The sequence below is a fragment of the Lissotriton vulgaris genome, chromosome 1_1, assembly GCF_964263255.1.
Source record: "Lissotriton vulgaris chromosome 1_1, aLisVul1.2, whole genome shotgun sequence".
NCBI lineage: Eukaryota > Metazoa > Chordata > Amphibia > Caudata > Salamandridae > Lissotriton > Lissotriton vulgaris.
In genome coordinates this window covers 140,369,435-140,394,542 of record NC_141685.1, presented here as the reverse complement: position 1 = coordinate 140,394,542, position 25,108 = coordinate 140,369,435, and the positions used below count along the sequence as shown (strand labels likewise).

General features: G+C 46.7%; 1 protein-coding gene across 1 annotated transcript in view; it reads left to right on the top strand.

Annotated features, from left to right (window-relative positions):
• Positions 1 to 18,439: 18,439 nt before the first annotated feature.
• LOC147737805 (uncharacterized) overlaps positions 18,440 to 25,108 on the top strand; it is a 40,184-nt gene continuing 33,515 nt past the window's right edge. The window contains exon 1 of the mRNA XM_086944995.1: positions 18,440 to 18,629. The gene's annotated coding sequence lies outside the window, so the exon portion shown is untranslated. The remainder of the gene's footprint in view (positions 18,630 to 25,108) is intronic.

Genomic DNA, 25,108 nt, shown 5'->3' with positions numbered 1-25,108 from the left:
AAATGTACACAACAATGACTAAGTTTTACATATTAAAATGAAAGGCATGTTTTTAGATATGTAATAGAATAAAAAAATGATTTGGATTTTGGCATTTTACTGTTGATTGTAAAGAAATGATATTGCGCCCCAAACTCAAGATAATGTGTGCTGTCAGCATGGAGTCTGGCACAGGTGGCAATAGAAGGGGGTCCTGTTTCGACAGTGTGACTGCTGTCAGCAGGTGGTCTTGCAGAGGTGGCATTAGAAGGGGGTCCTGTCTTGACAGTGTGACTGCTGTCAGCAGGTGGTCTTGCAGAGGTGGCATTAGAAGGGGGTCCTGTCTCGACAGTGTGACTGCTGTCAGCAGGTGGTCTTGCAGAGGTGGCATTAGAAGGGGGTCCTCTCTCGACAGTGTGACTGCTGCCAGCAGGTAGTCTAGCAGAGGTGGCAATAGAAGGGGGTCCTGTTTCGACAGATTGACTGCAGTCAGCAGGTGGTCTGGCAGAGGTGGCAATAGAAGGGGGTCCTGTTTCGACAGTGTGACTGCTGTCAGCAGGTGGTCTGGCAGAGGTGGCATTAGAAGGGGGTCCTCTCTCGACAGTGTGACTGCTGTCCACAGGGAGTATGGCGCAGGTGGCATTAGAAGGAGGTCCTGTCTCGACAGTGTGACTGCTGTCAGCAGGTGGTCTGGCAGAGGTGGCATTAGAAGGGGGTCTTGCCTCGACAGGGTAACTGCCCTTAGCAGGTAGTCTGGCACAGGTGGCATTAGAAGGGGGTCCTGTCTCAATTGTGTGACTGCTGTCAGCAGGTGTCTGGCACAGGTGGCATTAGAAGGGGGTCCCGTCTCAATTGTGTGACTGCTGTCAGCAGGTGTCTGACACAGGTGGCATTAGAAGGGGGTCCTGTCTTGACAGCGTGACTGCTGTCAGCAGGGAGTCTGGCAGAGGTGCCATTAGAAAGGGGTCCTGTCTCAACAGTGTGACTGCTCTCAGAATGGCTCTGCTTTTGGCGTTCACATGACTGACAAGGTTTCTTTGAGATGGGACTAGCTCGCTTGTGTTGATGGAAAGAGAAGTGCTACTTGGGATATAAAGACCTGGGCTTCACTTCTTTTTATTAAGTCATTTTTGTCCAACCAATGTATCATTTCTAAGGAATGTTAAAAATATGTCTGTGGTTTGGCACTCCCCTTGTTAATAATTCATAAACATTCCATAAAATGTTCAGTACTTGTAAGTATTCTGCTACAAGGGGGATGTAGACATAGATGTGTCATATTCCAAAGAGACTTTTTTTAAGGGTCTTATTTAGTGCAACTTTATACTGGGTGTTAGATTGTGTTATATCTAGACCACCGTATCTGTGATGGACATGGAATAAGGGAGTCGAGTACAAAGAGTTTCTCAGAAAGCTGTGAGCACCTTCGAAGGGTGAACAGTTATAAAGCTAAGCTTATTTAAGTGTTGGCTTTTTGTCGAAATCTTTATGCCACAATCATATCCAGAATGTCGGTCTTCCTGAGTCCAGGACTAACCGAGTGTTTTAAGCTTTTTTCTTAGTATGGAAGGAAGGCTGTTCCTTAAAGCCCCTGTAAGAACATACAGTGCTAAATTTCAAGCAAAAGCAATCTATGGAGCCCTCCGCTGGTGTTACTGAGCAGCACCTGCTTGAGCTGTTGTCGTATGTAACTTGTAAAAGAGAATTCTGTGGGTTCCTCTGGGGAATAATCATTCCATAGTCATATGAAAGCTTACCTTTAAATGTATAATCAAACTGAAAGCCCTCCTGGACTGAGCCAAGATAGGGATAAGTAAGTAGTCTGTACTGATGATTGTCTTTGTTACCTGATGAGCTCGAGTGTGGATGATTGGCACAAGGATCGCTGTCATCACACAGTTTATGCGGCTCAAATCTGTGTATGGAATTGTGTTAAAATGTCCTCATTTTGTGCATTTATTCACACTAGTACTTCTAAAGCCAGTGAACCATATCTAATTGATATGAAAATAATTGTATTTGGTTCTTTTGATAGTGTAAACCTTTTTCTGCCTCTGGTTCTCTTTAAAATAGGTGCTAGCCGATAAGCCTATAAAGCTGGTTTGAGATACAGCCTAGCACACTAGTTCTATGTCCGGTAGACTAGGACGAGGTCACTGTCAGAATTTGGAAATGAAACCTTTAGTTACCGTTAAATGCTAGAAAGAGCATAGCACATCTACAACGCCAGAGTTCCGTCCACCATGGCACTTTTGGTATGGAAGGCTTTCTGAACCAATGATATTCGAGTAAAGAAAGATGAATCCCTATCGCCTTGGCTACCTGTCCTGTAGGACATGGTGGGTGTTCACCGAGAACTGGCTTCTCAAGCTAGGTGGGGGGCACTGGGGATGCTCAAACTAATTTAAAAGGTAGTTTGGTTGATGAACAAGACAGCTGTCCCTAGCTTTTACTGCAGTGTACAGAATAAAAAGGTCATACATTTCTGAAACACCTTGTTGATGAGTCAGAGGGGATGGATAATATGATAACAAAGTGGCAATTTGCCAACAGTTATGTATTGAGATACATTTTCATTTTATTAAAGCCCTTTCAATGAAAATTATTTTTTTAAGAACACTAGTGTGAGAATCTTGCATTCCTCCTAACCTTAGATGATTTGGACGTTCAGCAGTAATTGGCCAACAGTATTTGGTGACTTTATTATCTTAAGAATTGCTATTACCCATAAGTTGGAGGATGCTGCTGGTAACATATTTCCGCAGGTTTGATTTAACTAGCGGCGTGATTAACCATAGAATCTTTTTAGTCAGTTTGTGTATCTTCGAATGTTTAATCAAACTTGTAATCTGTTTTAGAAGTTGGAAGTATCTTATCCTTTTGATCCACCAGTTTCTTGTTTCCTACCAGTGTTTATGAATTGATTAGTAGATGTTAAAATGCATTTCAGTCATTTACTTGTTCTTCTGTGCTATTGCTGTATCAATTTCATGAAATATTAATTAATTCCTAAATAAATCTTGATTGATTCATTCACTCACATTCTGTCAGTTCTGATGTGATTCTTTTTTTGAGGAACTGAGAATGCTTGAAATGTATGTCTCGGGCGGGGGGCCTCAGACTGGGGGAGGGCCCTCCTAGAGGGGCCTGAGATGATTCCAGGTGGGGCGCTAGGCTCTGATCAAAAGAAGCATTATGCTGATAACGGTGCTTTGTTTTAAGCTGAAAATAATGAGCGGCAGTAAGCTGCTCTCCAATGGGCCATCTCGAACATGTTTTGTCCGTTATATCCTAGCTACGAGTATATGTCAAAAGGGACGGAACTCCAAATGTTCTTCAAAACCCCCACCCCCACTTCGAATAAACACACTGTGGGTACTTGTACCTGTTATTGTTGTAATCGAATCTAGGACCCTAGTGTAATTGTCCTGATTCATGTCCTTATATAGGTATACTTTATCAGACCCTTATATAGGCATAGAAATCATTGCCATATTTAGGCCTGAACCATACAGCCCAAATATGGCACGGCTACTTCCACTAAGTGAAAGTAGCCGTGAGATTCAACAACGATTTCTTGGAAAAACCAGCCTTCAACAGCTAGGGACTTCCCCCTCCTTGAATATTAAGTTATCCAAGAAATCCTGGAGATTTCGAGGAATTGGGTCTTCGAATGACGTTATTAAGTCCAATATTACGTCAAACTCAGCACCTTCAAGGTATAAATATGCCTACATTTGCCCAGACAAACACACAGTGGTTTTGGAGCAGATTGACTAACTACTTGCTCGACGCCCTGCAGCCGCAAGTGCCGAAGGAAGCCGACCCTCCAGCAGACGCACTGAGAGACGCTGTCTTTTCTCTGGCCGAGAAATCCAGCTCCAGTGTTTCCGGACTACCCTTGCGGGTATCTGGGAAAACGAGTCCTGAGAGAGAGATACAAGACCTCCTTCATTCTAAACCAAGGTACGGAGCTGTTTAAACCATAAGAGAATTCTTGCTTAGATTCTTGGCAAAGAAATACTAAACTCAAACTACTCCTCACTTACTTCTTCCCTAGTGCTAGGTTTAGGTCAGGTACACCGGGGTAGGCGTATTTTAGAAACACCAGTTGAGTACTTTTAGCCATTCTTTTATCACTGTATGTATTTTATATATTTTAGTCAATTTATGGTATAGATACCATACCATGCTTTTACAGTACTACTTTATAATACTGTTTGTATTATATGCCCTGTACTTTATAACCAGTATTGATATCGGAACAGTTCATTTCTTATGCTTTAGAAAGAAGACTGTTCAATAAATACTTTTCATTGAAAACGCCTGTCTCTCTATTTTCTCAGCACCTCTGGTGAAACGGAGCATGCACGATTGACTGAGTGAAATAGTTATCTATTGTTTCCGCAACTCTAGAGATTGATTTCTTATTTATTGGTAAAAAAAGTTGTCATGTTTATGCAGTTGTCAGAAACGAATCCCTTCTTGTGAATTCGAGAAAGTTTCTAGTGACCTCTGAGCTAGCTGGCACTCACAATTAAGTTTACTATATTCGGTAGAGACCTAGTAGACCTCAGTCCTACATCTAACCTACAGTATATATTATTCCAATGCGCAGTATCGGAACTACACTATATTATTAGAACATTGGAATGTTGGGAGCTCCATGGAAGCAGCTCTGGGCTTGTAATGGCTGGTATAAGTCCGTAGCTCCAACATTCCAATGTTTGTTTTCATGTTTTTATCTTTTTAATTTAATACATTCTACCCTTAGTCAGTGGAATGTTCCAATAGCCTTATAGCCCTTCTGCCTTAGGATATACCGCTTGTTAAAGGCCCTGAACCCGTTATAGTCCCGAGACGTAGTCCCTCGTCAGCAGGCCATAAGGCTATATTAAAGCCTGCCTGACCAGAATAAAATGTTTGCCAATCATGTATTTGTATTGCATTCTTACAACAGTACTTAACTGCAATGTTTAAATAAGTCTAGACATATTTAAACATTGTCAATTGAATAGAATAATCGTCAAAAATTCTGAGGGGTGCCCGACGATCGCTGCGGGGTTGGGGGCATGGCATTAAAAGGTTTTAAGACCACCGGTCTAGGTTGTTCCTCCTCAGAGAGGTATGAGGGGCCTTATGTAACACTGTTGGTTAGTCAAATCTTAAAGGGAAGGGCACAGAGACTCAAAGCCAATGGATTTCAATGTCAAACCTGTTCATCACCACTTAATCATCCTCACAATTGCAATAAGTGACTGGATCAGGCCCCCTCCTCCCACGTCCAGATGGGCTGCTGGCTGAGAATATTCAGCATAGGTTTGGAAATCAAGGTTTGAGATGTAAAACATGAAAGTAAAAGAAGTGATGCCAAGCCCGGTGTGACACTGTTAGCTCCATGGCCAAGGTCAGCCATACCTCATCATACCTGCAAACCCACCCTATTCTAGACCCTCTCCAGCAGCACCTGTAGGAGACTGGTAAGTGAACAACAGACAGTCCCTCTGTCAGTTCCAACTTATTACAACCCTCTTCAGCAACACCAGTAGCAGACATGGGGTGAACACTTCGGGAAAATGCAACAAAACTAGGGCTCGACCCTGAACGCAGGCACAGAGCGGCTGGTCCTAGAGATCCACAAGGACTAGTTTGATCCCGTGTGGGGGCAGAAACTTCACGGGTTCCTGTCCAGAAATGCTGAGTGCTCACAAGGGACAGACATACCTTCTTCTGGAAGATCATGGGCGTTGAATGTTTATGACCGATGGCCCTCTCAAAATAATTTACTGACAGTACATATGCCACTAGTACAGCGGCTGGTGTCAAACTCTTGAAGGGGGAAGAGTCATTTTTCCCAAACCGCTGCAGTTGAGCTGACCCTAGGAAACCACTCAAACTTCATGCAACTTGGTTTCCACTGGTACTTTTGGTATGGCACCACCAGAACCTCCTTTAGGCTTACTTCAGGAAGTAGTGGGTTTGAAACTCTGACTTGGATTACAGCCCCGCTTTGTGTAAGTATTTATTTATTTTGTTTTTATTTTGAAGGTTTTATATAGTACGAACCAGACTCTTGCGAGTATCAAAGTGCTTTACAGGTCATCAATAGAAGGCAAGATATAGTATACAAAGACACAACCAATAAAAGATACAGTCATATATACAGGCAAAAATACAGTAAATAGTCATAGAGTTCACATGAGTTTAGCCATGAGGATAGCTTTCACTTCTCTTTTGAAGGAGACAGTGGAAGGATTCATTCTTGTTTCACTGGGCAAAGCATTCCATATCCTCGGAGCCATACCAGAAAAGGACCGGTTATAAGTTTTTTTCTTGGCAAATCGTTGAGGTTGTAGCAGAAAAGTCTTGGCACTCCTGGAGGCTCTGCTGCCCGCAGAGAGCACCAGTTTCTGAGCTAGGTATGGTGGGGCGTTGTGGTAGAGGGCCTTGTGCGTCATCCAAGCGATTTTTAGATTAATTCTGGCTTCAAACATTAGCCAGTTCAGGGCTCTCAGGTCTTGGGAAATGTGAGCATTTCTCTTAGACCCAGTGATGAGTCGCGCAGCTGAGTTGATCGTGGCTCTTAGCGGGGCTGTTGATGACCTTGGGAGGTCGCATAAGGTTACTGCTCCATATTCCACGCGGGGGGATTACTAGGACTTGAACTGCTTGTTTGAAGTTGTATGCGGGCAGAAAGGTTTTCAGTTTTCGAAGGGTCTTTAGATGGAAGTTGCCTTTTGTTGAGGCGCTAATGTGTTTCTGCATCTTTAAGTTATTGTCCAGCGTTACCCCTAGAGATTTCACTGAGTCGACTATGAGCGGTTGTCCATTTAGAGCTGTTAGGTGCTTCATCCAAACTATGACAGTGTGAGTTTTGTTAGGGGGAGCGATTAAAAGGAATTCCGTTTTGAGGGAGTTAAGTTGTGATGGTTTTTGGCCAGCCAAGTTTGGGTTTTATGTAGGGTAGTGTTGAGCGGTGTGATGTCCTCCAGTGAGTGTATCTTGATGTATATTTGGGTGTCGTCTGCATACATGTGGAAGTATATCTTGGTGAGGCTGAGAAGATCAGTAAGAGGTTCCATGAACAGGTTGAACAGGGTGGGAGAGAGGGAGGAGCCTTGTGGAACTCCCAGTGTGACGGGCTTGGGGATGGACAGGGATTGGTTGACCTTGAATCTTTGGGATCTATTTTGGAGGAAGGAGGCGAACCAGTTAAATACATTTCCATACATTCCCATTCTGTGTTTCAGGAGATCAAGCAGGTTGTCGTATTTGACGGTGTCAAAAGCTGATGACAGGTCGAGTAGGATTAGTAGACATGCTTAATTTTGGTCGAGGATTTTTAGAGCGTCGTCTAATATATGTGTCATGGCCGATTCCGTGCTGTGATCTGAAGCCTGATTGGAATTGGTTCAACAAGTTGAATCGATCAATGTGATTGTTCAGATGTATATTAATGCATTTTTCCAGGAGTTTGGCTAACATAGGGATATTAGAGATCGGAAAATATTTATTAGTGTCCGAGGGGTCCGCTGTAGTTTTCTTAAGGATAGGCGAGATGTCTGGAATGGATCCTTGAAGGAGGGGTGTGGTAATGATCTTGGTCCAGAGGGGTAGTAAGAGAGGAATGACGTTTTTTAGGTAGTTCGCAGGGAGCGGTTCAGTGAAGTGATTGGAGGGTTTCAGCGCGTTTAGCGTCTTTTATATGGTGTCTTCACAGTAAGTGTTGAAGTTGGACCAAGTTGCTTTGTTTTTTAGTTTAAATAATGGGAGGTTATTCGCAAGAGCACCAGCCAAGGGCAGTGATGGGCTCTTTTTCAAGTCTTAGATGGATATTAGGTCCTTGAGTAGATCTGATTTAATGCCTTCTGTCTTAGAGGCGAAGAAGGAGGCAAATTCATCACAGTTGGGAAGAGAGAGTAGGCTGTCGTTGAGGACATAAGGTAGGCTCTTAGTTTGGGCTTTGATAAGATCGAATAGCTTTTTGGGGAGGTTCTTGGCTGGGTCTAGTTGAGACCTGAAGAAATCGGTTTTGGATTTTCTGATCTTTCTAAAATAAGCGTTTCTGGAAGTTCTTAGAAGTTTGAGGAGGTCGGCTGAGGGTGTAACTCTACAGCGTCGTTCAATTACTCTAAGCGAGCGTCTGTCAACATTCAGTCTCCCATCATACCATGGTTTTGAGTCTTTTGCGGATGTTATTTTCAGTTGCAATGGGGCCACTATGTCTAGCAGGTTGTTCATGGAGTGAATAGCCATAAAGTTGTAGGGTGCTTCATAGGGTTAGCATTAGAGTTGGAATAGGAATGTCCCCTGCATTTATTTCGGAGTTTCATTAAGCTCGCACTCGACCCAGAGGTATCAGGGATCATAGTGCTTTATATGAGCACCAGTTGCATTACAGATCGACACATTAATTTTTGTTTGGCACGGGGATATTGAATGATTTGCCCAGAATCACAGGATGTCCCATATGATGGATCGGAGTACTGTGCCTGAATGTAGCTAAACCAGAACCCTTAAATGTACAAGATCAGCCTTGCTCAGTTTGACTTCTAATTATTATAGCACCGCTCCAGCATTTGACAGCTCAGAAAGCTATACAAATGTGTGACTGCATTTCAGTACAGTGATGCAGACCACCACATTGAAATGCGTTAGTCTAACCCCTGATGCGTGGTACTGGTCAGGCCTGTTCCCCTCAACGCAGGAATCCTTGCACTATGGTACAAGGCTGCCTGCGTTGACACTAGGCAGCTAAATGTAGCATCAGCACAGGGAGAAATGCAGGGCTGCACCGTATTCTTGTAAATACAGTACAGCCCTGTATTTCAGAAGTGGAGAGTGCAGCATTAGCAAAGGAGGCTAACGCCGTACTCCTCCAATTGCTTGTAAATATGCCCCTTAATGTCAACAAGCCTGACCCATTTTATCAAGAGGCAGAACATCCTCTCATTTCAGAGGATGCACCTCCTTGATGAAGCATTGTTCCAGGAAACACACCTGTCACCTATTGAACATGATGAACTCAGAAGGGATTGGATGAGTGCGGTACTACATGCCAGCAGGATCCAGACTACCCTTACGCACCCATATACTCCTTTGGAACATATGGAGAGTGGGTTGGACATCTTATTCCACAAATCCCTGGGGGTTTCCATACTGCAGACATGGCAGGACCCCCAGGGCAGATATATTTTTGCCAAGGTTCAGATGTTCAATGAGTCTTTGTGAGTGGGCTCTATCTATACCCCGGCGGCTGATCAAACTCCTGCTCTCCTTCGGGACAGCCGGGGTATTCCTGAGGGGGGGTGCTGGAATATGGCACCTTGACAAGTCCAGAAACCATACGACCAGGCAGCCCGAGACGGGTTCATCCTCTCTGACATTATTGATGATCATGCCTTGATGGATCCATGGTGATTAACGCACCTGAGGGACGTGGACTATACTTTCACCTCCTGTGTCCATTGTAAACGTTTACGCCTTGATCCTCCCAAACAGTATCTCTGATCATGATCTTCTAGAACTCGACCATAAACTCCGATGGTTGGAAACCCCTCAGGCCCATTGGTGTATGCATACAGCATGGTATAACTTGAACAGTTAGAATTGCGAGTTGCTTCTGTTGCTGACTACCATTTTGCACTCTGCACCCTTTTAATTTTTAATGCCTCCATGATTTGTTACCTTTTAAAAAACTGTGGGAAATATTGCCTTTGAAATTTCAATATTTTACCTGTGTGTGCTTGTGGGACTTTCATTTTTGCTGCCTCGTACTGGTGTGGCATCGTGAACTTTTTCCTCTGCCCCCCGGTCCACCGCAGTCAAGAGCTGACTGTTTGAGTGGAGGGAGGCCAAGGGGAAACTTTGAGCGCTAATTTTTTACCCACTTCCGGGTTGTGCCATTTGCTGCCGTCATCTTAGTCAAGGGACGCTCTAGTGCTTGCGTCCCCTGCCCTGGCGGGCTCTTTAAAAATAGCCCATGAAACCAGCGCGTAGCGGACGCACGCAGCGGGCACACTGGTGGCGGGAAACATCCTTTACAACGCAACTTTTACCATGCAATGCCTTTACGACGCAACTTTTACAACGCAAACCATTACAATGCATTGCGCTGGGGGGCGCTCTAGGATAGGGAATAGGTTTAATTTACTATGTAACACCTTCCCTACTATCCACGGGGACTGGAGTTGGAATAGTAAATTAAACTATTCACTATCCAGCGCCCCAAAGCACTATGCATTGTAAAGGCATGCGTTGTAAAAACCGCGTTGTATAGGCATGTGTAGTAAAAGCATGCGTTGTAACGTCATACATCCGCCGGTGGCGCGCCCAAGGCAAGCCCGTCTGCGCCCGTCTGCACCAGGCCTGGACCTGGGGCCCAAATCCCTGCCCCTGTTAACCCTCAAAACAACACCAAAATCAAGTTTTCCTCCACTCAGCTACGCAACCTTCGCACTTACCCACGATCAATGTGCGTCTGTTGGGATGCTAACACCAACACCTCAGTCTGTCCAGGCTGTAACTTTCTTCTTAAACCCTCCCACCCCCCACAGACTTCAGTCACACCACTACACCCAGCACTTCTGCCTACATGACTACCCAATTAGCCAAGAAATGTAAGCCAGCTCCCCCAAATATTTTTCTTTTTTTTAGCATTAATTGTCGATCTCTCCCCGGACATCAGGCAGACATCTTTGATCTCTTGGTGGATCTCCAACCCGATGCCATCTTCTTAACGGAGACATGGCTTAACAGTTATTCGGGACCTGATGTGGCCAGAGCCCCGCCCCGAACTATGTGATTGTAAGAAAAGATAGAGGAGACAGGGTGGGCGGAGGAATTGCTATTATTTTTTAAAAAAATCTGTGCTGCAAATTTGATGAACTATCAATTCCTGATTGTGAAGCTGCAACTTTTAAACTAACTCTGACACCACAGTTCACCCTGTCTGGGCTACTATTGTATCGCCCTCCAAGCCCTGCTGGTTCATGGGCTTCTAATTTCCCTGACTTTGTCGCCCCGCTTCTGTTACACTCAGCTAATTTCACAATCATTGGTGATCTCCACCTCGATCTAGAGGATCACAATTGCACTACTGGTAATACCTTGGTTTCCGATCTAGCAGCTTTGAATATTTTACTTCAAAACTGGGGGCCTACACACAAAGCTGGCCATCTCCTTGACCCTATTCTCTCCAATTTGCCTTCTTTACCTTACCCAGCGGCCATTCCACTTAGTTGGACTGATCACTTTTTAGTGGGCTTTACTGTAGTTGCCCCCCACCTTGCACCCACAAATAGCAACCCCATGGCTATACCCTTTAGGAATTGGAAAAACCTGGACATGACTAAGTTTAATTTATTGCTGTCTAATAATGTCCCTAAGCCCTATATAATCTTACTTTGGATTTTTTAGCGTTCCTCAACTGGATATAGACTACCCTTGATATCTGCCTCCCACCTTCGACCAAGAAGCTAAATAATCACCGTCCCCCCGCCCCCTGATTCAATGATTAATTAAAAAGGGAGAAAACTAAAGGTAAAAATTCTGAACGTCGATGGCGAAAAACGTATTCATCTGAAACTACGTTTGCTTATCTTACCATTAAGCGTTCTTACCATTCCCACTGCAGGGCTGCACGCGCTAACTATGACTCCTTGTCTATTATGCAGGTGAATAATTGTGCTAAAACCCTATTCAACCTTGTCAAGGATCTATCGGGCTCTACCACCCTGCCACAACCTCCTATTCTCAATGCCACACAATGCGAAGAGCTTGCTCAATTCTTTCTTTAAAAAGTAGACACTATATATTCGGCCCTGGCTAGCACTGCCACCCCCCTGTCCCTTCCTTTGCGGAGTCCGCTATCTGCTCTTCCTTAGCACCCGATAATCGCTTTGTTTCAACACAGACAACGATTAATCTTAACTCCTGGCCACTTCTGGACATGAAATCTTTCATTCAACATCTCAGCAAAATCAAATCTGGCTCTCCTTGTGATCTATTGCCTATTACAGTTTTGCCACAAATTGAATCACCTTCTCTTGACCATATTCTTCAGTTGCTTAACTCATCTCTTACGAACTCAACTGTTTCCCCTGACTGGAAACATGCTATGGCCGTCCCATTATTAAAAAAGGCTAATGCAGACCCCTCTCTTCCTTCCAATTTCCGTTCTATTTCACTTCTGCCTTCTCTCTCTAAGATCCTGGAGAGAGAGATCAAAGGACATTTATCTAAGTTCATTGAAACAAATGGGCTCCTACACCCTTCCCAGTCGGGTTTCCGGTCTGGCTATTCTACAGAGTCCACTCTCCTTGGAGTGACAGAAATGCTGCGTCATAAGATTGACGCAGGAGAAACCATGGCCTTGATAATACTTGACCTTAGTGTGGCCTTTGATACGGTTTCTTATACCGTACTCATTAAGGCCCTTCAATCGTCAGGTATCACCGGGGCAGCCTTAAACTGGCTTAGCTCTTTTCTCACTGGCCGCACATTCCACCACATCAAAATCAAAGCCTCGTCCCTCTCCTCACGGAGTCCCCCGGGGTTCGATTCTCAGCCCTCTACTATTTAACATTTATGTTAAATCATTGGCGGCTATGGTAGAGGAGTCCGGTCTGTCGCTTTTTTCCTACGCCGGCGATACCCAGATTCTCTTCTCTCTTTCACCAAGTAACACCACCCAGCCCTCTGCTCTTAGATCCGGCCTCTGTAAAGTTGTGACCTGGATGAATGCCAATTTTTTAAAGCTCAATGGCGATAAGACTGAGGTCCTGCTCCTGGGTAAGATCGAGACCTCTGGGGCCCCCAACATTGGCCACCTGAGATGGGTCCACTCCCTTAGCCATGCACCCATGTACGTAATTTGGGCTTCATTGTGGATGACTCTCTCTCCATGCGACAGCAAGCCACCAAGGTTGCTGCCACTTGTTTAACCATCTTGAAATGGTTGAGTAGGATTGTGTGGATGCTCCCATCTCACGCCCAGCGTACCGTAGTCCAGGCCCTTGTCACTTCTAGGCTGGACTATGGGAACATACTCTACCTGGGCGTTAACAAACAGGTAGTACGAAAACTACAGCGAGTTCAAAACTCCGCGGCTAGACTACTCTGCCGCGCTCCCAAATTTACTCCCACAGACGGACTGCGTGTTGACCTCCACTGGCTGCCTGTGGAAAAGCGGGTCAAATTCAAAGCCCTAACCTACATGTTCCGCATTAAGCACTCACAGTCGCCCAGCTATTTGCAACTTTTAGTTTGCCCTTATGTTCCCTCCCGTAGTCTTTGATCCTCCACCCAAGAAAAATTTTGAATCCCAAAAATCAAACTTTCTCGCATGGGTGGGCGCTCTTTTGCCTACTTGGGCCCCACCCTATGGAACACCCTGCCATTGCCCCTCCGTCTGCAACCTAATCTTCTTTCATTTCGCAGATCCTTGAAAACATGGCTTTTCAACCAATAGACTGCTCTACTTCTCTGCTGTTCTTGTACAGCGCCGGGAAACCCTCTTGGGTAGCTGTGAGCTGATATACAAATTCAAAATAATAATAATAATGATAAAGCCTCTGAAGACAAGCACAGATGGTACCAGTATCTGAGCCAGTGCTTTTTTTTTTAATAGAGTTTTATATAGTGCGAACTTGACCCGAATAGGGTATCAGAGCGAATTACATAGCACCAGTTTGGTTACATTAGGACACATTCATTTTTGTGAGGCACGGGGAGAATAAGTGATTTACCCAGAATCACAGGATGTTCAGCGTCATTGCCGAGACTCGAACCCATTTCCCTAGGTTCGAGGTCGACCGCCCTAGCCGTTAGGCCAACTCCTCTCCCCTAACTTGGAGGAAAACGTTGGGTCCATCTCCTATGCACCGGTGCTGTGAGAGGGCAGGAAGGTCCTTGAAGGTAATTCGATGAACGATTTGGCTGCTACTGTGAGGCATAACAGTGGTGGTTGACTGACCTTCCGCTTCACCTGGCTCAGACGTATAACGCATTGCTGATCCCTGCTCTTCTCAAGGAGCTGCTGGGAGCCAAGTATGATCTGAACTCTGATTACACAGTGGAAGACCAGAGGGATACGCGCTGTTGATGATATAGTAGGGGACGGTGAGTTGGCCCCCTTTGCTACTCTCATGCATGATTATGGTCTGCCACAATCGCATCACTGACAGTATTGACAGTCTATGCATAGCCTGCAACACATGCTGGGTGCTCCCCCTTATGATCTTAAATCTGCCCCAATGTTGCATTATATCCTGATGTGGAAAGGATATAAGGACACCATGGTGGGATTGTATGTTACAGCTGTGGACAGCCTTTTTTCTAGCACCACTGCCCACAATTGATGTTGTTTGTTGGAGCAGAGGCTGGGCCTCTCACTGTCTGAGCAGGATGGGCACGACCTTTGGAAAGACCATGGCAGATTCCTCGAGGAGGTCAGGTTGAAATGCAGTTATGTCAAGTTCCTTCACTGGATGCCGGAGTGGGCCTATAAAGCACATACGGCAGTGCTGGAGGTGCTGAAGGTGTAGTGCATGGCCTGTGACATTTTGCATTTCCTGCAGACTGTACAGTACTTTGTGCTACTGGGGCTCCTGTTTGGATACCTTAATCATCAACCTAGGGGTGGCACCACAATTCATGGCCCGTCTGACCTTGCTTCCCAAAATGTAAATATTCCAGTATTTAACCCACCATTGGAAGAGTTAGCTGTCTATGGCCTTTGTAGTGGGAGTTGTCTTTTTGGGGGGTGACCATGGGGCCCGACACCCTGACATTTTATTTTCCTGTTCCCATGTCCCTTCGCCTCGTGTTCTCCCTCATCCTCCTTCCCTGATCATCTGTGGGATCTTCAGAGCCACATCACCTCTATCTAGAGGGGTTTTTTCATTTATTGTTTTTCCTGTTTTCAATGTCTTCTCACAAGTTCTAGTTTACAGAGTATCTTGGACTCTGCGGAATCGATTAAACTTTCATACCTGTAATATGCTCATTGTTTATGAGAAATCAATAATGAAATGAGGTATAAAAAATAGACGAAGGGAGTGCTGTCACTTAACATTTGACTTTGACAATTCCAAAGGAAGAGACATTACTGAATTTATAGACATGATCAGAAGACTTGCAAAGCGATAAGATTGACAACCAAGTATCACTAAAATAGACATTCAATGTAACATTCAACGGAACTGTGTGCAGTACTCATGGTGAAATATGAGAAAAGTTTTGCCAACAAAATGTGGTCCAGAGGGTCTGCTCTTTGCTGCGTAGTTACGTCTGAAGTTCTAGTTAATCTCCATAGTTTTGAAGAATGGGCCAGGTTTGAGTGAGACTTCAGACCGACCTCCAAATGTGTTAATGTCACTCGTGATGTGTGATTCTTGAGGGCTCTGATGTATGCACGTCCAAACTAATGTTGCTGTTGAGGCATACAAGACTGCTTGCATGACAATGCTACAAAGAGTTGACGCACTCACTAATCAATGGTGTATTGATGGCAAATGCAGTATGATATAGGAGCCTTTGTGAAGGAGTACAATATTTTAGAGTATTATAATGCCCCTCCCCTGTTCTTCAGATCAGTAACACCCACTCATTTTTATGATACAATGCAAAGTGTGTGAGAAATTTCTGGTTCATATTTGATATCTCTATCTTAGGAATTAATTGTTTCAAAGATAAATTACTTTATTGTTTGTCAGTGAATCTTTTTTGGGAGAGGAAGGTGGTTACTGTAAACAAAACAACAAAGCCTGGAAGAGGCCGGTATCTTAAAAATTTAGAAGACAGTTGTGCTCTTAAATCAGAAACTCAAAACCTAATTCGTGCCTAAATTTCAGTCTTGTGCGGGGATATAAAACCGTGTCAAATATAAGGAATAAGCCACATTCACAGAAAATTAGAAATAAGCTGTTCCTTTCAGTCCTGCCAAGTACCATGCAGCAGGCGCTAGACTAACGCATTTCAGTGTGGTGGTCCGCATCACCGCACTGAAATGTGAAGTCACGCATAAAGCGCCTGTGCCAGTCAAGCGCCGTGGACCGAGTGGGGGCTGGTCTTTTAATAATACTAGTGTTAGTGGGCCAGGCAGGCAGCTGCGCTATTCAGAAGACTGCTTGGGAGCTACGCTCTGAGCTGCCTGCTTGCTACAATGTACAGACTGGTTTGAATCACTGCGCAGTAACGCGGCTTACTTTCACTTGTCATGGACTGCCTCCCGCGACATGTGCTCTCTGCTGCTGGTGCGGTAATGAAACTCGGCGGCTCGCTGCATTGCGATTGAGCAACTCTCAGCCGGTCTTACCACATCCCTGGGTGGTGACGGAGTCACTTAGAACATTCGGACTGACTGCAGTTGAATGGTTAGTTTGTTGTCCCAGATCACGTGAAATACAGCTGCTCTTGAGCTGGCCACAACTGAATTAATTTCAAGTAAGTGTTTGCTTAACCCTGCTAGGAGTCAGTGAGGGCCATAAATAACAATTGCTGCCAGTAACCAATTGGCAAATCTGTGCTTGACTCACCTTCTGACCTCCATGTGCCACACACACACGAGGCAAACCCACATTTGCAGTCAAACACAAACTTGCACATAGCAGCCAGTCAGTGACACTCACACACAACATGCACGGCACAACACCTTTCTCAGGCTGGCTGATTTAACATGATTTCTCTGGCCTGAACGCTCACTTGACACTGTTTACTAATGCCACTACACCTGACCTATCATCTTCCACATAATTGCCCACTGGCACCACAAGGCTGTGACTAAGGGGGTCATTAGGATGGCGTGCTGACCTGAGTCTGCCCGCCTTCCCCGCGGTTTTGGGACCGGCCGCCAGACCTGCGACAGTCCGCACTGCAAATTAGGATGCGACTGCCACCATGGCGGTCGCATTCCGCATGTCTAACATTTCCCTGCACCTGGTGCCAGGCACGACACGGTGCCTGGCACCAGGTGCAGCGAAATGTAGGGGGGTACCATAGATACCCCCAAGTGTACCCCACCTCCCCCAGATACAGGGGGGCCCTCAACGTGCCGCTAGACCCAATCCCCGATGCTGCCATGGGAAGGCCTTTAATTTCCCACATCCTAATATGGCGGATATGTGATGACCGCCATCATAATGAGCCTCTAAGTGTGCGCTTCAAAGAGGCTGAGGCTGCCTTGACCAAAATGCCTGGGGTGCGTGCTACTGCTCCAGTCTGCCCCCCCCCCCCCCCCCCCCTAGATTTGACTTGACTTTATCCTGGCGAGCCAACATCAAAATTGTGCTTTACTTGGGTGATGATAGGAAATTAAATTCAGCGCTCCCAAGAGGCTGGTAGGTGTCTCTCGAAGGTAGTGCCCATGTTTGTGAGGCAGCTCGTACCTGGATGTATACGTGTGGTACATGAATGCTAGCTGAACTAAAGTGCAGCAAAAATACACCAATTATTGGAGCATGTGGATGGAAAATAGAACAGGTCGTTTATTTTGTATATTTACTAATTCGTGCTGAGCTGCCTCGAGTTGAACAAGCCATTCCTTGAAATACTTCGAAACAACTGTGTAAATGTTGAGGGAGACTCATTTATAAAATTATAAACACTACAGCGCACTAGCTGTTGGCTATGCCTGAGACTTCTCTGCGCCTCAGCCTGAGGCTTAATGCGTTTCAGGTGCTTTGCAGCAGTTTAAAGATTTTTTTGTTGCTCAAATTTAATTTAATTAAATATGTTTCCCTCGTCTTCATTGCTTGATTTCTTCTCGCGAAAAAAGTGTCACTCATTGTCATTGAAATGTCACTCATCATCACACTGAAATTATGAAAATGTCACACATAGCAATATGAAACCTTGGCAGCTTAGTAAATCTTTAATTGTTGCTTTGACGCATGACCTATGCTGCATTGTCACTGATCTGGTGTTTAAAACTTCATGGTATTTTCCTCTGTTTACTTTCCTACGTACCACGCTGTGGATTTGAAAAAACTGTAAATACATAATTTTTAAAAATGAATACGCTGTCCAGTTTAATTGCAAAACTCACCAAAATACTGATATATTCATTGAAATACTGATATATTCATTGAAATTCAGACTGTCACTTCCAGTTGTCACCTTTCTGTAAATACTCTTAAGTCCTTTACATCAGTGTTTCAAAGATGCTCATCTGAAGTGAAGCTATAAATACTTTTCCACAGCAGCAGCCAAGATGAGGCCCTGTACTTGAAAGTTTGACCCTTAAAAACATTCTCGTCTGTGACATCTGAAATCCCAGGTATAAATGCTTGTTTGTGTGAAATGTATTCGCTGCTGGAGCCTGGAGGAGGCGGTTCCGTCAGCGGCCACCAGAGGGCGCTCCTCGCCTGCTGATGAAACCCACTGGACTTGCACACTGTATGAAAGGGAGAAAGGTTTCCTCTTCCGGGTCAGTGGCGGCAGAGACAGCACCAGCAGCGGTGACATCACTTCCAGCCTCTCCTGGTGTGTCCAGCCTGCTGCAGAGGAGGAAGGAGCCCTGTCTGGTGGGCAGATACCTCCATCTACAGACCCCAGATCTGCCCCTGCCCCCCTCAGACCTCAGATCCCCCACCATCAGCCCCCCAGGAGGAGGAGAGAGCCTGGACATGTCTGCACAGGTCTCTGCTCAGGTAGGAGATTGTCATTAGCTTCTGCTGTGTTTGTAGAAATAGACTGAATAATCCTGGGGGGAATCTCTGCAGGAGCTAGTATTGCGGGCGGTCCCATTTCCCACTAGGCCCGCCATACTAATGGGCCCCTAAGTTTTTTTAGTATGAGAAATATGTGCTCGATAGATTGCGCATTCTGAACTGCTGTATAATATTTGAGAAATCTTTTAACATTATTATTCAGATTTTTTCTGCCTAGTAAGAATTCTGTGTATACCTTGCTGCTTTTCAGCTACACTGGTAGATCATTATGAACACACTGCATTTTCTTTTACTGTACTACGAGAAATCTGTAGGCACTGTTCTTCTTTTCATTATAGCGTGAGAAATATGTTCACTGCACTCCTTTTTACTGCCCTGAGAGGTATTTACAACTTAAAGAAGAAATATGTGCACACTGCACTGCTTTTTATCACACTAGGAAATGTCTGCACTGCCTTTTGCCGCACTACAAGGGACATACACAAAGTAAATTTGTTTCATGTAATTCCTTTCACCATCTTTAAGTTTCGCCTGGGCAGGGCATGCGCTGTCTCGACGAGAGATGATGTATGTAGTATAGCGAGGCAAGCTCCGCCCACTTTCCGAGCATAACTTTGATTGGCTACAATCAAAACGTCTGCATTTTGATTGGTTTTCTGCATTTTTGTCCCGCCTCCTGACTGCCCTGACGTAATTTTTGCACTTCCGAGGCTATCAGCCCCTTTACTTAAACAAGCATTGGAAATGCAATAGGGCTCGCATTAGGAAAGTTTGAGCTATTGGTGTTATAAATGAATAATTTTTATTTATGTGGTTTTTTTTATATAGCTAAATTAATAGCTTTATCATTTACAATGCCAATAGTTATAACTTTCGCAAATGTGACACCTATAGCATTTGCAATGCAACATGTTTTGTATTTACGTGACTTAGATGTATTGATATTACAAATAACAATGGCTTTTAATTTTTTTAAATAATTAATACTTAATTATTTATTTAATTTGTAATGGCAATAGCTTAAACTTTTGTAAATAACATTTGTGAAGATTATGTTCAGTGTTTTTTATTGTGACGAAAATCCAAGAACAAAAGTGAAATATTAACATCTTTTTGTGATTTGTAATAAAGCGTGAAAGCTTGAAAAATTGAAAGAACATATTTGAACCAGTGATGCTGTGGTTGCGCTGAGTGGTGTGTGCATCGGTGGAGCTGTGTGGTGGGTGCATCGGTGGAGCTGTGTAGGTGGAGCTGTGTGGTGAGTGCATCGCTGGAGCTGTGTAGGTGGAGCTGTGTGGTGGGTGCATCGGTGGAGCTGTGTGGTGGGTGCATCGGTGGAGCTGTGTAGTTGGAGCTGTATGGTGGGTGCATCGGTGGAGCTGTGTGGTAGAGCTGTGTGGAGGGTGCATCGGTGGAGCTGTGTGGTGGGTGCATCAGTGGAGCTGTGTGGTGGGTGCATCGGTGGAGCTGTGTGGTGGGTGCATCGGTGGAGCTGTGTGGTGGGTGCATCGGTGGAGCGGTGTGGTGGGTGCATCGGTGGAGCTGTGTGGTGGGTGCATCAGTGGAGCTGTGTGGTGGGTGCATCGGTGGAGCTGTGTGGTGGGGCATCTGTGGAGCTGTGTGGTTGGGGCATGTGTGGTGGGGGCATGTGTGGTGGGGGCATGTGTGGTGGGTGCATCGGTTGAGGTGTGTGGTGGGTGCATCGGTGGAGGTGTGTGGTGGGTGCATCAGTGGAGGTGTGTGGTGGGTGCATCAGTGGAGGTGTGTGGTGGGTGCATCGGTGGAAGTGTGTGGTGGGTGCATCGGTGGAGCTGTGTGGTGGGTGCATCTGTGGAACTGTGTGGTGGGTGCATCGGTGGAGCTGTGTGGTGGGTGCAGCTGTGGAGCTGTGTGGTGGGTGCATCTGTTGAGCTGTGTAGTGGGTGCCTCGGTAGAGCTGTGTGGTGGGTGCCTTGGTGGAGCTGTGTGGTGGGTGCATCAGTGGAGCTGTGTGGTGGTTGCATCGGTGGAGCTGTGTGGTGGTTGCATCGGTGGAGCTGTGTGGTGGTTGCATCGGTGGAGCTGTGTGGTGGTTGCATCGGTGGAGCTGTGTGGTGGTTGCATCAGTGGAGCTGTGTAGGTAGATCTGTGTGGTGGGTGCATCAGTGGAGCTGTGTCGGTGGAGCTGTGTGGTGGGAGCATCGGTGGAGTTGGGTGGTGGGTGCATCGGTGGAGCTGTGTAGGTGGAGCTGTGTGGTGGGTGCATCGGTGGAGCTGTGTTGGTGGAGCTGTGTGGTGGGTGCATCGGTGGAGCTGTGTCGGTGGAGCTGTGTGGTGGGTGCATCGGTGGAGCTGTGTCAGTGGAGCTGTGTGGTGGGTGCATCGGTGGAGTTGGGTGGTGGGTGCATCGGTGGAGCTGTGTCGGAGGAGCTGTGTGGTGGCTGCATTGGTGGAGCTGTGTGGTGGCTGCATCGGTGGAGCTGTGTGGTGGCTGCATCGGTGGAGCTGTGTGGTGGCTGAATCGGTGGAGCTGTGTGGTGGCTGCATCGGTGGAGCTGTGTGGTGGGTGCATCGGTGGAGCTGTGTCGGTGGAGCTGTGTGGTGGCTGCATCGCTGGAGCTGTGTGATGGGTGCATCACTGCAGCTGTGTAGGTGGAGCTGTGTGGTGGGTGCATCGGTGGAGCTGTGTGGTGGGTGCATCGGTGGAGCTGTGTGGTGGGTGCATCGGTGGAGCTGTGTCGGTGGAGCTGTGTGGTGGGTGCATCGGTGGAGCTGTGTCGGTGGAGCTGTGTGGTGGGTGCATCAGTGGAGCTGTGTGGTGGGTGCATCGGTGGAGCTGTGTAGTTGGAGCTGTGTGGTGGGTGCGTTGGTGGAGCTGTGTCGGTGGAGCTGTGTGGTGGGTGCATCGGTGGAGCTGTGTGGTGGATGCATCGGTGGAGCTGTGTGGTGGGTGCATCGGTGGAGCTGTGTGGTGGGTGCATCGGTGGAGCTGTGTGGTTGGTGCATCGGTGGAGCTCTGTCAGTGGAGGTGTGTGGTGGGTGCATCGGTGGAGCTGTGTGGTGGGTGCATCGGTGGAGCTGTGTGGTGGGTGCATTGGTGGAGCTGTGTGGTGGGTGCATCGGTGGAGGTGTGTCGGTGGAGCTGTGTGGTGGGTGCGTCGGTGGAGCTGTGTCGGTGGAGCTGTGTGGTGGGTGCATCGGTGGAGTTGGGTGGTGGGTGCATCGGTGGAGCTGTGTCGGTGGAGCTGTGTGGTGGGTGCATCAGTGGAGCTGTGTGGTGGGTGCATCAGTGGAGCTGTGTGGTGGGTGAATTGGTGGAGCTGTGTAGGTGGAGCTGTGTGGTGGGTGCGTCGGTGGGGCTGTGTCGGTGGAGCTGTGTGGTGGGTGCATCGGTGGAGTTGGGTGGTGGGTGCATCGGTGGAGCTGTGTTGTGGATGCATCGGTGGAGCTGTGTGGTGGGTGCATCTGTGGAGTTGGGTGGTGGGTGCATTGGTGGAGCTGTGTGGTGGATGCATCGGTGGAGCTGTGTGGTGGATGCATCGGTGGAGCTGTGTGGTGGGTGCATCGGTGGAGCTGTGTGGTGGGTGCATCGGTGGAGTTGGGTGGTGGGTGCATCGGTGGAGCTGTGTGGTGGATGTATCGGTGGAGCTGTGTGGTGGGTGCATCGGTGGAGCTGTGTGGTGGGTGCATCGGTGAAGCTTAGTGGATGCATTGGTGGAGCTGTGTGGTGGGTGCATTGGTGGAGCTTAGTTGGAGCATCGATGGAGCTGGGTGGTGGGTGCATCTGTGGAGCTGGGTGGTGGGTGCATCTGTGGAGCTGGGTGGTGGGTGCATCTGTGGAGGTGGGTGCATCGGTGGAGCTGTGTGGTGGGTGCATCGGTGGAGCTGTGTGGTGGGTGCATCGGTGGACCTGTGTGGTGGGTGCATCGGCGGAGCTGTGTGGTGGGTGCATCGGCGGAGCTGTGTGGTGGGTGCATCGGCGGAGCTGTGTGGTGGGTGCCTCGGCGGAGCTGTTTGGTGGGTGCCTCGGCGGAGCTGTGTGGTGGTTGCCTCGGCGGAGCTGTGTGGTGGGTGCATCGGTGGAGCTGTATGGTGGGTGCAACAGTGGAGCTGTATGGTGGGTGCAACGGTGGAGCTGTATGGTGGGTGCATCGGTTGAGCTGTGTTGGTGGATCTGTGTGGTGGCTGCATCGCTGGAGCTGTGTGATGGGTGCATCGCTGCAGCTGTGTAGGTGGAGCTGTGTGGTGGGTGCATCGGTGGAGCTGTGTGGTGGGTGCATCGGTGGAGCTGTGTGGTGGGTGCATCGGTGGAGCTGTGTCGGTGGAGCTGTGTGGTGGGTGCATCGGTGGAGCTGTTTGGTGGGTGCATCGGTGGAGCTGTGTGGTGGGGGCATCTGTGGAGCTGTGTGGTTGGGGCATGTGTAGTGGGGGCATGTGTGGTGGGTGCATCGGTGGAGGTGTGTGGTGGGTGCATCGGTGGAGCTGTGTGGTGGGTGCATCGGTGGAGCTGTGAGGTGGGTGCATCGGTGGAGCTGTGTGGTGGGTGCATCGGTGGAGCTGTGTGGTGGGTGCATCTGTGGAGCTGTGTGGTGGGTGCCTCTGTGGAGCTGTGTGGTGGGTGCCTCGGTGGAGCTGTGTGGTGGGTGCATCGGTGGAGCTGTGTGGTGGGTGCATGGGTGGAGCTGTGTGGTGGGTGCATCGGTGGAGCTGTGTGGTGGGTGCATCGGTGGAGCTGTGTAGGTGGAGTTGGGTGGTGGGTGCATCGGTGGAGCTGTGTCGGTGGAGCTGTGTGGTGGGTGCATCAGTGGAGCTGTGTGGTGGGTGCCTCGGTGGAGCTGTGTGGTGGGTGCCTTGGTTGAGCTGTGTAGGTGAAGCTGTGTGGTGGGAGCCTTAACGGAAATTACAACTCTCAAAACAAAAAAAATCTATCCTTTAAGGATGCTGGATAAATTATGACAAGTGCTTGCTACTGTTCCAACAGATACATGCAGAAAAATATGTAGGACGTTATTCTGGAAGGAAAACTAAATCACAGAAAAGAAAAGAGTAAGAACCGTAAATGAGAGAGGTTTGTTTGTTAACATCTGCATTCGGAGAAGGTTTTGTTAAACCTGTCGGTGTTTAATTAATACCGAAGCTACACTATATTTTAAGGAATGACGAATTTTAAAGGTCTGCTTAGAAAATGATAAGTAGTAGGGCAAAAAAAAACGCAACAATGTGTGCAGAAAGGAAAGAAAATATATATGAATGTTGTCTGGGCACGGCAACAGCACATGGCAACATAACTGCGCCTTAGCTAGCCACTACACAGTGCACTCAGTACTTAAACCAAAACTCCGAAAAGCCCTCTTAAGAAGCATGGAATTCGTGGTCCTGGATACAGCATGCATTTCATTTCATTTCAAAACTTTATTCGATTCAATACAGAGAATCATAAAAGTAAAAGTACATTTACAAACACAGTTTAAAATTCATTTTGAAAGACAGTTTTACAGTTTATGGCACTATAAGATTCATTAGCAGGTGAAGTCACAAAACCATATTTTTACTTTCAATTAACGGGGTGGTACATAATTCATTGTGCTAGGGTGTTTTAAAAACAAGTAAAATAGGTAGTAAAGAAGATCACGATGCAGCAGTATAAAGTGTACATATCAAGTGGTCAGTTTCTTGGGGCAAGATTTAGCCATACCGTTTTCTAATCAGGAGTGACACTCGTATAAAATTCAACATTGCACAACAGACTGCAGGGGATGACAGGGATAATAAGAAATCATAACCCTCTTTATAATGGCATGGTTGTTTTTCCTTGAGAATCGGTTTAATAAACCTGATTCTCGGGTCTTTATATAAGGGACAAAAAAGAACAAGATGCATTGTGTTTTGGCTATCTTTGTTGTTACAGGTACAAGGGGGCAGTTTCTCACACCAGCCCCTCTGTATAGGAAATGCAAAAAGAAAATGAAAAGTGTGTAGCCTAAATCTTGTCAAATAGAAGCGCCATTGCACATGATTTGTGAAGGTCAAATAAAACTGGTGCTGTAAGGCAGCCTTAGGGGCATAGGGGCTGTCCAGGGAGTTTACAATCGATGATTTCCAATAATTTGATTTAATTACATTTTTAATATCTCCCTGTATATTTTCAGGATTGTCAAAGGTATCACCCAAGCCTATTTTATGGAACATTTCGTTTACATAGGATAGCCAGGGGATTTGATTCATGTTTGACAATTTTAGACAGTCCTGGAGGATGTCTTTAGTAAGCTGAAGATCCTCCGATAGCCATATTTTGCCCCATAGCAATAAAGGCGAAAGACGAATAATGTCACTCACATAGCTTAGACCTATTTCATTGTGGGCAAATCTGTTTGAGGAGCCTGATGGAATGGCCAATACACGTTTTAGAAATTTGTTTTCCATAATCTGTATCGTGTCAGGGCTATCTGTCCCCCAAACCCCTGCCCCGTAGGTAGCAA